A 9,590-nucleotide genomic window follows, 5' to 3' on the forward strand; every position below is an offset into this window, starting at 1 on the left:
AGGGAAAAAAAAACACGTAAAATCTAGAAAAAACGCAAACGGACAACGAAAAAAGGAGGGGTGCAACACGAGGACTTCCCAGGGGGTCACCCATCCTAGTACTACTCTCGCCCAAGCACGCTTAACTGCGGAGTTCTAATGGGATATGGTGCATTAGTGCTGGTATGATCGCACCCGAAATACTATCCATGTTTATTGTTTTTATGTGTTACAAGACGCAGAACCTTCTTTGTTTTGGTACGCGTGGCGTGGGACCCACGTGACCGATCGGCTCCGTTACAAAAATACGAAAACCATCAACCACGAACCGGAGGACAGCCGAGCATAGAAATAGCAAGAAAGAAAGGGAAAACAAAACACGTAAAATCTAGAAAAAACGCAAACGGACAACGAAAAAAGGGGGGGTGCAACACGAGGACTTCCCAGGAGGTCACCCATCCTAGTACTACTCTCGCCCAAGCACGCTTAACTGCGGAGTTCTGATGGGATCCAGTGCATTAGTGCTGTATGATCGCACCGGAAATACTATCCATGTTTATTGTTTTTATGTGTTACAAGATGCAGAACCTCCTTTGTTTTGGTACGCGTGGCGTGGGACCCACGTGACCGATCGGCTCCGTTACAAAAATACGAAAACCATCAACCACGAACCGGAGGGCAGCCGAGCATAGAAATAGCAAGAAAGAAAGGAAAAAAAAAACACGTAAAATCTAGAAAAACGCAAACGGACAACGAAAAAAGGGGGGTGCAACACGAGGACTTCCCAGGGGGTCACCCATCCTATGACTACTCTCGCCCAAGCACGCTTAACTACGGAGTTCTAATGGGATATGGTGCATTAGTGCTGGTATGATCGCACCCGAAATACTATCCATGTTTATTGTTTTTATGTGTTACAAGACGCAGAACCTCCTTTGTTTTGGTACGCGTGGCGTGGGACCCACGTGACCGATCGGCTCCGTTACAAAAATACGAAAACCATCAACCACGAATCGGAGGACAGCCGAGCATAGAAATAGCAAGAAAGAAAGGAAAAAAAAAACATGTAAAATCTAGAAAAAACGCAAACAGACAACGAAAAAAGGGGGGTGCAACACAAGGACTTCCCAGGGGGTCACCAATCCTACTACTACTCTCGCCCAAGCACGCTTAACTGCGGAGTTCTGATGGGATCCGGTGCATTAGTGCTGGTATGATCGCACCCAAAATACTATCCATGTTTATTGTTTTTATGTGTTACAAGACGCAGAACCTCCTTTGTTTTGGTACGCGTGGCGTGGGACCCACGTGACCGATCGGCTCCGTTACAAAAATACGAAAACCATCAACCACGAACCGGAGGGCAGCCGAGCATAGAAATAGCAAGAAAGAACGGGAAAAAAAACACGTAAAATCTAGAAAAAACGCAAACGGACAACGAAAAAAGGAGGGGTGCAACACGAGGACTTCCTAGGGGGTCACCCATCCTAGTACTACTCTCGCCCAAGCACGCTTAACTGCGGAGTTCTGATAGGATCTGGTGCATTAGTGCTGGTATGATCGCACCCGAAATACTATCCATGTTTATTGTTTTTATGTGTTACAAGACGCAGAACCTCCTTTGTTTTGGTACGCGTGGCGTGGGACCCACGTGACCGATCGGCTCCGTTACAAAAATACAAAAACCATCAACCACGAATCGGAGGGCAGCCGAGCATAGAAATAGCAAGAAAGAAAGGGAAAACAAAACACGTAAAATCTAGAAAAAACGAAAACGGACAACGAAAAAAGGGGGGGTGCAACACGAGGACTTCCCAGGGGGTCACCCATCCTAGTACTACTCTCGCCCAAGCACGCTTAACTGCGGAGTTCTGATGGGATCCAGTGCATTAGTGCTGTATGATCGCACCGGAAATACTATCCATGTTTATTGTTTTTATGTGTTACAAGACGCAGAACCTCCTTTGTTTTGGTACGCGTGGCGTGGGACCCACGTGACCGATCGGCTCCGTTACAAAAATACGAAAACCATCAACCACGAACCGGAGGGCAGCCGAGCATAGAAATAGCAAGAAAGAAAGGGAAAAAAAAACACGTAAAATCTAGAAAAAACGCAAACGGACAACGAAAAAAGGAGGGGTGCAACACGAGGACTTCCCAGGGGGTCAGCCATCCTAGTACTACTCTCGCCCAAGCACGCTTAACTGCGGAGTTCTGATGGGATCCGGTGCATTAGTGCTGGTATGATCGCACCCGAAATACTATCCATGTTTATTGTTTTTATGTGTTACAAGACGCAGAACCTCCTTTGTTTTGGTACGCGTGGCGTGGGACCCACGTGACCGATCGGCTCCGTTACAAAAATACGAAAACCATCAACCACGAACCGTAGGGCAGCCGAGCATAGAAATAGCAAGAAAGAAGGGAAAACAAAACACGTAAAATCTAGAAAAAACGCAAACGGACAACGAAAAAAGGGGGGGTGCAACACGAGGACTTCCCAGGGGGTCACCCATCCTAGTACTACTCTCGCCCAAGCACGCTTAACTGCGGAGTTCTGATGGGATCCAGTGCATTAGTGCTGTATGATCGCACCGGAAATACTATCCATGTTTATTGTTTTTATGTGTTACAAGATGCAGAACCTCCTTTGTTTTGGTACGCGTGGCGTGGGACCCACGTGACCGATCGGCTCCGTTACAAAAATACGAAAACCATCAACCACGAACCGGAGGGCAGCCGAGCATAGAAATAGCAAGAAAGAAAGGGAAAAAAAAACACGTAAAATGTAGAAAAAACGCAAACGGACAACGAAAAAAGGGGGGGTGCAACACGAGGACTTCCCAGGGGGTCACCCATCCTAATACTACTCTCGCCCAAGCACGCTTAACTGCGGAGTTCTGATGGGATCCGGTGCATTAGTGCTGGTATGATCGCACCCGAAATACTATCCATGTTTATTGTTTTTATGTGTTACAAGACGCAGAACCTCCTTTGTTTTGGTACGCGTGGCGTGGGACCCACGTGACCGATCGGCTCCGTTACAAAAATACGAAAACCATCAACCACGAACCGGAGGGCAGCCGAGCATAGAAATAGCAAGAAAGAAAGGGAAAAAAAACACGTAAAATCTAGAAAAAATGCAAACGGACAACGAAAAAAGGAGGGGTGCAACACGAGGACTTCCCAGGGGGTCACCCATCCTAGTACTACTCTCGCCCAAGCACGCTTAACTGCGGAGTTCTGATGGGATCCGGTGCATTAGTGCTGGTATGATCGCACCCGAAATACTATCCATGTTTATTGTTTTTATGTGTTACAAGACGCAGAACCTCCTTTGTTTTGGTACGCGTGGCGTGGGACCCACGTGACCGATCGGCTCCGTTACAAAAATACGAAAACCATCAACCACGAACCGTAGGGCAGCCGAGCATAGAAATAGCAAGAAAGAAGGGAAAACAAAACACGTAAAATCTAGAAAAAACGCAAACGGACAACGAAAAAAGGGGGGGTGCAACACGAGGACTTCCCAGGGGGTCACCCATCCTAGTACTACTCTCGCCCAAGCACGCTTAACTGCGGAGTTCTGATGGGATCCAGTGCATTAGTGCTGTATGATCGCACCGGAAATACTATCCATGTTTATTGTTTTTATGTGTTACAAGATGCAGAACCTCCTTTGTTTTGGTACGCGTGGCGTGGGACCCACGTGACCGATCGGCTCCGTTACAAAAATACGAAAACCATCAACCACGAACCGGAGGGCAGCCGAGCATAGAAATAGCAAGAAAGAAAGGGAAAAAAAAACACGTAAAATGTAGAAAAAACGCAAACGGACAACGAAAAAAGGGGGGGTGCAACACGAGGACTTCCCAGGGGGTCACCCATCCTAATACTACTCTCGCCCAAGCACGCTTAACTGCGGAGTTCTGATGGGATCCGGTGCATTAGTGCTGGTATGATCGCACCCGAAATACTATCCATGTTTATTGTTTTTATGTGTTACAAGACGCAGAACCTCCTTTGTTTTGGTACGCGTGGCGTGGGACCCACGTGACCGATCGGCTCCGTTACAAAAATACGAAAACCATCAACCACGAACCGGAGGGCAGCCGAGCATAGAAATAGCAAGAAAGAAAGGGAAAAAAAACACGTAAAATCTAGAAAAAATGCAAACGGACAACGAAAAAAGGAGGGGTGCAACACGAGGACTTCCCAGGGGGTCACCCATCCTAGTACTACTCTCGCCCAAGCACGCTTAACTGCGGAGTTCTGATGGGATCCGGTGCATTAGTGCTGGTATGATCGCACCCGAAATACTATCCATGTTTATTGTTTTTATGTGTTACAAGACGCAGAACCTCCTTTGTTTTGGTACGCGTGGCGTGGGACCCACGTGACCGATCGGCTCCGTTACAAAAATACGAAAACCATCAACCACGAACCGTAGGGCAGCCGAGCATAGAAATAGCAAGAAAGAAGGGAAAACAAAACACGTAAAATCTAGAAAAAACGCAAACGGACAACGAAAAAAGGGGGGGTGCAACACGAGGACTTCCCAGGGGGTCACCCATCCTAGTACTACTCTCGCCCAAGCACGCTTAACTGCGGAGTTCTGATGGGATCCAGTGCATTAGTGCTGTATGATCGCACCGGAAATACTATCCATGTTTATTGTTTTTATGTGTTACAAGATGCAGAACCTCCTTTGTTTTGGTACGCGTGGCGTGGGACCCACGTGACCGATCGGCTCCGTTACAAAAATACGAAAACCATCAACCACGAACCGGAGGGCAGCCGAGCATAGAAATAGCAAGAAAGAAAGGGAAAAAAAAACACGTAAAATGTAGAAAAAACGCAAACGGACAACGAAAAAAGGGGGGGTGCAACACGAGGACTTCCCAGGGGGTCACCCATCCTAATACTACTCTCGCCCAAGCACGCTTAACTGCGGAGTTCTGATGGGATCCGGTGCATTAGTGCTGGTATGATCGCACCCGAAATACTATCCATGTTTATTGTTTTTATGTGTTACAAGACGCAGAACCTCCTTTGTTTTGGTACGCGTGGCGTGGGACCCACGTGACCGATCGGCTCCGTTACAAAAATACGAAAACCATCAACCACGAACCGGAGGGCAGCCGAGCATAGAAATAGCAAGAAAGAAAGGGAAAAAAAACACGTAAAATCTAGAAAAAATGCAAACGGACAACGAAAAAAGGAGGGGTGCAACACGAGGACTTCCCAGGGGGTCACCCATCCTAGTACTACTCTCGCCCAAGCACGCTTAACTGCGGAGTTCTGATGGGATCCGGTGCATTAGTGCTGGTATGATCGCACCCGAAATACTATCCATGTTTATTGTTTTTATGTGTTACAAGACGCAGAACCTCCTTTGTTTTGGTACGCGTGGCGTGGGACCCACGTGTCCGATCGGCTCCGTTACAAAAATACGAAAACCATCAACCACGAACCGTAGGGCAGCCGAGCATAGAAATAGCAAGAAAGAAAGGGAAAACAAAACACGTAAAATCTAGAAAAAACGCAAACGGACAACGAAAAAAGGGGGGGTGCAACACGAGGACTTCCCAGGGGGTCACCCATCCTAGTACTACTCTCGCCCAAGCACGCTTAACTGCGGAGTTCTGATGGGATCCAGTGCATTAGTGCTGTATGATCGCACCCGAAATACTATCCATGTTTATTGTTTTTATGTGTTACAAGACGCAGAACATCCTTTGTTTTGGTACGCGTGGCGTGGGACCCACGTGACCGATCGGCTCCGTTACAAAAATACGAAAACCATGAACCACGAACCGGAGGGCAGCCGAGCATAGAAATAGCAAGAAAGAAAGGGAAAAACAAAACACGTAAAATCTAGAAAAAACGCAAACGGACAACGAAAAAAGGGGGGTGCAACACGAGGACTTCCCAGGGGGTCACCCATCCTAGTACTACTCTCGCCCAAGCACGCTTAACTGCGGAGTTCTGATGGGATCCGGTGCATTAGTGCTGGTATGATCGCACCCGAAATACTATCCATGTTTATTGTTTTTATGTGTTACAAGACGCAGAACCTCCTTTGTTTTGGTACGCGTGGCGTGGGACCCACGTGACCGATCGGCTCCGTTACAAAAATACGAAACCATCAACCACGAACCGGAGGGCAGCCGAGCATAGAAATAGCAAGAAAGAAAGGGAAAAACAAAACACGTAAAATCTAGAAAAAACGCTTCCCAGGGGGTCACCCATCCTAGTACTACTCTCGCCCAAGCACGCTTAACTGCGGAGTTCTGATGGGATCCGGTGCATTAGTGCTGGTATGATCGCACCCGAAATACTATCCATGTTTATTGTTTTTATGTGTTACAAGACGCAGAACCTCCTTTGTTTTGGTACGCGTGGCGTGGGACCCACGTGACCGATCGGCTCCGTTACAAAAATACGAAAACCATCAACCACGAACCGGATGGCAGCCGAGCATAGAAATAGCAAGAAAGAAAGGGAAAAAAAAAACACGTAAAATCTAGAAAAAACGCAAACGGACAACGAAAAAAGGGGGGGTGCAACACGAGGACTTCCCAGGGGGTCACCCATCCTAGTACTACTCTCGCCCAAGCACGCTTAACTGCGGAGTTCTGATGGGATCCGGTGCATTAGTGCTGGTATGATCGCACCCGAAATACTATCCATGTTTATTGTTTTTATGTGTTACAAGACGCAGAACCTCCTTTGTTTTGGTACGCGTGGCGTGGGACCCACGTGACCGATCGGCTCCGTTACAAAAATACGAAAACCATCAACCACGAACCGGATGGCAGCCGAGCATAGAAATAGCAAGAAAGAAAGGGAAAAAAAAAACACGTAAAATCTAGAAAAAACGCAAACGGACAACGAAAAAAGGGGGGGTGCAACACGAGGACTTCCCAGGGGGTCACCCATCCTAGTACTACTCTCGCCCAAGCACGCTTAACTGCGGAGTTCTGATGGGATCCGGTGCATTAGTGCTGGTATGATCGCACCCGAAATACTATCCATGTTTATTGTTTTTATGTGTTACAAGACGCAGAACCTCCTTTGTTTTGGTACGCGTGGCGTGGGACCCACGTGACCGATCGGCTCCGTTACAAAAATACGAAAACCATCAACCACGAACCGGATGGCAGCCGAGCATAGAAATAGCAAGAAAGAAAGGGAAAAAAAAAACACGTAAAATCTAGAAAAAACGCAAACGGACAACGAAAAAAGGGGGGGTGCAACACGAGGACTTCCCAGGGGGTCACCCATCCTAGTACTACTCTCGCCGAAGCACGCTTAACTGCGGAGTTCTGATGGGATCCGGTGCATTAGTGCTGGTATGATCGCACCCGAAATACTATCCATGTTTATTGTTTTTATGTGTTACAAGACGCAGAACCTCCTTTGTTTTGGTACGCGTGGCGTGGGACCCACGTGACCGATCGGCTCCGTTACAAAAATACGAAACCATCAACCACGAACCGGAGGGCAGCCGAGCATAGAAATAGCAAGAAAGAAAGGGAAAAACAAAACACGTAAAATCTAGAAAAAACGCAAACGGACAACGAAAAAAGGGGGGTGCAACACGAGGACTTCCCAGGGGGTCACCCATCCTAGTACTACTCTCGCCCAAGCACGCTTAACTGCGGAGTTCTGATGGGATCCGGTGCATTAGTGCTGGTATGATCGCACCCGAAATACTATCCATGTTTATTGTTTTTATGTGTTACAAGACGCAGAACCTCCTTTGTTTTGGTACGCGTGGCGTGGGACCCACGTGACCGATCGGCTCCGTTACAAAAATGCGAAACCATCAACCACGAACCGGAGGGCAGCCGAGCATAGAAATAGCAAGAAAGAAAGGGAAAAACAAAACACGTAAAATCTAGAAAAAACGCAAACGGACAACGAAAAAAGGGGGGTGCAACACGAGGACTTCCCAGGGGGTCACCCATCCTAGTACTACTCTCGCCCAAGCACGCTTAACTGCGGAGTTCTGATGGGATCCGGTGCATTAGTGCTAGTATGATCGCACCCGAAATACTATCCATGTTTATTGTTTTTATGTGTTACAAGACGCAGAACATCCTTTGTTTTGGTACGCGTGGCGTGGGACCCACGTGACCGATCGGCTCCGTTACAAAAATACGAAAACCATGAACCACGAACCGGAGGGCAGCCGAGCATAGAAATAGCAAGAAAGAAAGGGAAAAACAAAACACGTAAAATCTAGAAAAACGCAAACGGACAACGAAAAAAGGGGGGTGCAACACGAGGACTTCCCAGGGGGTCACCCATCCTAGTACTACTCTCGCCCAAGCACGCTTAACTGCGGAGTTCTGATGGGATCCGGTGCATTAGTGCTGGTATGATCGCACCCGAAATACTATCCATGTTTATTGTTTTTATGTGTTACAAGACGCAGAACCTCCTTTGTTTTGGTACGCGTGGCGTGGGACCCACGTGACCGATCGGCTCCGTTACAAAAATACGAAACCATCAACCACGAACCGGAGGGCAGCCGAGCATAGAAATAGCAAGAAAGAAAGGGAAAAACAAAACACGTAAAATCTAGAAAAAACGCAAACGGACAACGAAAAAAGGGGGGTGCAACACGAGGACTTCCCAGGGGGTCACCCATCCTAGTACTACTCTCGCCCAAGCACGCTTAACTGCGGAGTTCTGATGGGATCCGGTGCATTAGTGCTGGTATGATCGCACCCGAAATACTATCCATGTTTTTTGTTTTTATGTGTTACAAGACGCAGAACCTCCTTTGTTTTGGTACGCGTGGCGTGGGACCCACGTGACCGATCGGCTCCGTTACAAAAATACGAAACCATCAACCACGAACCGGAGGGCAGCCGAGCATAGAAATAGCAAGAAAGAAAGGGAAAAACAAAACACGTAAAATCTAGAAAAAACGCAAACGGACAACGAAAAAAGGGGGGTGCAACACGAGGACTTCCCAGGGGGTCACCCATCCTAGTACTACTCTCGCCCAAGCACGCTTAACTGCGGAGTTCTGATGGGATCCGGTGCATTAGTGCTGGTATGATCGCACCCGAAATACTATCCATGTTTATTGTTTTTATGTGTTACAAGACGCAGAACCTCCTTTGTTTTGGTACGCGTGGCGTGGGACCCACGTGACCGATCGGCTCCGTTACAAAAATACGAAAACCATCAACCACGAACCGGAGGGCAGCCGAGCATAGAAATAGCAAGAAAGAAAGGGAAAAAAAAACACGTAAAATGTAGAAAAAACGCAAACGGACAACGAAAAAAGGGGGGTGCAACACGAGGACTTCCCAGGGGGTCACCCATCCTAGTACTACTCTCGCCCAAGCACGCTTAACTGCGGAGTTCTGATGGGATCCGGTGCATTAGTGCTGGTATGATCGCACCCGAAATACTATCCATGTTTATTGTTTTTATGTGTTACAAGACGCAGAACCTCCTTTGTTTTGGTACGCGTGGCGTGGGACCCACGTGACCGATCGGCTCCGTTACAAAAATACGAAACCATCAACCACGAACCGGAGGGCAGCCGAGCATAGAAATAGCAAGAAAGAAAGGGAAAAACAAAACAC

At 47.7% G+C, this 9,590-nt stretch overlaps 27 non-coding genes and 1 pseudogene across 27 annotated transcripts; all 28 read right to left on the reverse strand.

Annotated features, from left to right (window-relative positions):
- Positions 1–57: 57 nt before the first annotated feature.
- Positions 58–176, reverse strand: LOC145027039 (5S ribosomal RNA). Its single transcript, XR_013674983.1, has one exon. It is a non-coding gene; the product is annotated as a 5S ribosomal RNA (ribosomal RNA).
- A 225-nt stretch (positions 177–401) lies between these two features.
- LOC145027254 (5S ribosomal RNA) lies at positions 402–519 on the reverse strand. The gene has a single exon (XR_013675184.1). It is a non-coding gene; the product is annotated as a 5S ribosomal RNA (ribosomal RNA).
- Positions 520–742: 223 nt separating this feature from the next.
- Positions 743–861, reverse strand: LOC145027510 (5S ribosomal RNA). Its single transcript, XR_013675425.1, has one exon. It is a non-coding gene; the product is annotated as a 5S ribosomal RNA (ribosomal RNA).
- A 224-nt stretch (positions 862–1,085) lies between these two features.
- Positions 1,086–1,204, reverse strand: LOC145027107 (5S ribosomal RNA). Its single transcript, XR_013675047.1, has one exon. It is a non-coding gene; the product is annotated as a 5S ribosomal RNA (ribosomal RNA).
- A 224-nt stretch (positions 1,205–1,428) lies between these two features.
- On the reverse strand, positions 1,429–1,547 carry LOC145026949 (5S ribosomal RNA). Its single transcript, XR_013674898.1, has one exon. It is a non-coding gene; the product is annotated as a 5S ribosomal RNA (ribosomal RNA).
- Positions 1,548–1,772: 225 nt separating this feature from the next.
- On the reverse strand, positions 1,773–1,890 carry LOC145027323 (5S ribosomal RNA). The gene has a single exon (XR_013675249.1). It is a non-coding gene; the product is annotated as a 5S ribosomal RNA (ribosomal RNA).
- Positions 1,891–2,115: 225 nt separating this feature from the next.
- On the reverse strand, positions 2,116–2,234 carry LOC145025878 (5S ribosomal RNA). The gene has a single exon (XR_013673870.1). It is a non-coding gene; the product is annotated as a 5S ribosomal RNA (ribosomal RNA).
- A 224-nt stretch (positions 2,235–2,458) lies between these two features.
- On the reverse strand, positions 2,459–2,576 carry LOC145027324 (5S ribosomal RNA). The gene has a single exon (XR_013675250.1). It is a non-coding gene; the product is annotated as a 5S ribosomal RNA (ribosomal RNA).
- Positions 2,577–2,801: 225 nt separating this feature from the next.
- On the reverse strand, positions 2,802–2,920 carry LOC145025719 (5S ribosomal RNA). The gene has a single exon (XR_013673720.1). It is a non-coding gene; the product is annotated as a 5S ribosomal RNA (ribosomal RNA).
- Positions 2,921–3,144: 224 nt separating this feature from the next.
- LOC145028182 (5S ribosomal RNA) lies at positions 3,145–3,263 on the reverse strand. The gene has a single exon (XR_013675935.1). It is a non-coding gene; the product is annotated as a 5S ribosomal RNA (ribosomal RNA).
- A 224-nt stretch (positions 3,264–3,487) lies between these two features.
- Positions 3,488–3,605, reverse strand: LOC145027325 (5S ribosomal RNA). Its single transcript, XR_013675251.1, has one exon. It is a non-coding gene; the product is annotated as a 5S ribosomal RNA (ribosomal RNA).
- Positions 3,606–3,830: 225 nt separating this feature from the next.
- On the reverse strand, positions 3,831–3,949 carry LOC145025720 (5S ribosomal RNA). Its single transcript, XR_013673721.1, has one exon. It is a non-coding gene; the product is annotated as a 5S ribosomal RNA (ribosomal RNA).
- A 224-nt stretch (positions 3,950–4,173) lies between these two features.
- On the reverse strand, positions 4,174–4,292 carry LOC145028193 (5S ribosomal RNA). The gene has a single exon (XR_013675948.1). It is a non-coding gene; the product is annotated as a 5S ribosomal RNA (ribosomal RNA).
- Positions 4,293–4,516: 224 nt separating this feature from the next.
- LOC145027326 (5S ribosomal RNA) lies at positions 4,517–4,634 on the reverse strand. Its single transcript, XR_013675252.1, has one exon. It is a non-coding gene; the product is annotated as a 5S ribosomal RNA (ribosomal RNA).
- A 225-nt stretch (positions 4,635–4,859) lies between these two features.
- On the reverse strand, positions 4,860–4,978 carry LOC145025722 (5S ribosomal RNA). The gene has a single exon (XR_013673723.1). It is a non-coding gene; the product is annotated as a 5S ribosomal RNA (ribosomal RNA).
- A 224-nt stretch (positions 4,979–5,202) lies between these two features.
- LOC145028205 (5S ribosomal RNA) lies at positions 5,203–5,321 on the reverse strand. Its single transcript, XR_013675960.1, has one exon. It is a non-coding gene; the product is annotated as a 5S ribosomal RNA (ribosomal RNA).
- A 225-nt stretch (positions 5,322–5,546) lies between these two features.
- On the reverse strand, positions 5,547–5,664 carry LOC145027143 (5S ribosomal RNA). Its single transcript, XR_013675081.1, has one exon. It is a non-coding gene; the product is annotated as a 5S ribosomal RNA (ribosomal RNA).
- Positions 5,665–5,889: 225 nt separating this feature from the next.
- LOC145014707 (5S ribosomal RNA) lies at positions 5,890–6,008 on the reverse strand. Its single transcript, XR_013665583.1, has one exon. It is a non-coding gene; the product is annotated as a 5S ribosomal RNA (ribosomal RNA).
- Positions 6,009–6,194: 186 nt separating this feature from the next.
- Positions 6,195–6,313, reverse strand: LOC145027698 (5S ribosomal RNA; annotated as a pseudogene).
- Positions 6,314–6,539: 226 nt separating this feature from the next.
- Positions 6,540–6,658, reverse strand: LOC145014763 (5S ribosomal RNA). The gene has a single exon (XR_013665609.1). It is a non-coding gene; the product is annotated as a 5S ribosomal RNA (ribosomal RNA).
- A 226-nt stretch (positions 6,659–6,884) lies between these two features.
- Positions 6,885–7,003, reverse strand: LOC145014836 (5S ribosomal RNA). The gene has a single exon (XR_013665647.1). It is a non-coding gene; the product is annotated as a 5S ribosomal RNA (ribosomal RNA).
- Positions 7,004–7,229: 226 nt separating this feature from the next.
- Positions 7,230–7,348, reverse strand: LOC145026619 (5S ribosomal RNA). Its single transcript, XR_013674582.1, has one exon. It is a non-coding gene; the product is annotated as a 5S ribosomal RNA (ribosomal RNA).
- Positions 7,349–7,572: 224 nt separating this feature from the next.
- On the reverse strand, positions 7,573–7,691 carry LOC145014901 (5S ribosomal RNA). The gene has a single exon (XR_013665669.1). It is a non-coding gene; the product is annotated as a 5S ribosomal RNA (ribosomal RNA).
- Positions 7,692–7,915: 224 nt separating this feature from the next.
- Positions 7,916–8,034, reverse strand: LOC145025554 (5S ribosomal RNA). The gene has a single exon (XR_013673565.1). It is a non-coding gene; the product is annotated as a 5S ribosomal RNA (ribosomal RNA).
- A 224-nt stretch (positions 8,035–8,258) lies between these two features.
- Positions 8,259–8,377, reverse strand: LOC145014968 (5S ribosomal RNA). The gene has a single exon (XR_013665688.1). It is a non-coding gene; the product is annotated as a 5S ribosomal RNA (ribosomal RNA).
- Positions 8,378–8,601: 224 nt separating this feature from the next.
- Positions 8,602–8,720, reverse strand: LOC145015041 (5S ribosomal RNA). The gene has a single exon (XR_013665711.1). It is a non-coding gene; the product is annotated as a 5S ribosomal RNA (ribosomal RNA).
- A 224-nt stretch (positions 8,721–8,944) lies between these two features.
- On the reverse strand, positions 8,945–9,063 carry LOC145015107 (5S ribosomal RNA). The gene has a single exon (XR_013665751.1). It is a non-coding gene; the product is annotated as a 5S ribosomal RNA (ribosomal RNA).
- A 224-nt stretch (positions 9,064–9,287) lies between these two features.
- Positions 9,288–9,406, reverse strand: LOC145015179 (5S ribosomal RNA). Its single transcript, XR_013665776.1, has one exon. It is a non-coding gene; the product is annotated as a 5S ribosomal RNA (ribosomal RNA).
- Positions 9,407–9,590: the final 184 nt, after the last annotated feature.

Source organism: Lactuca saligna, chromosome 1 (genome assembly GCF_052625555.1).
Source record: "Lactuca saligna cultivar CGN05327 chromosome 1, ASM5262555v1, whole genome shotgun sequence".
In the NCBI taxonomy this organism is placed as follows: domain Eukaryota; kingdom Viridiplantae; phylum Streptophyta; class Magnoliopsida; order Asterales; family Asteraceae; genus Lactuca; species Lactuca saligna.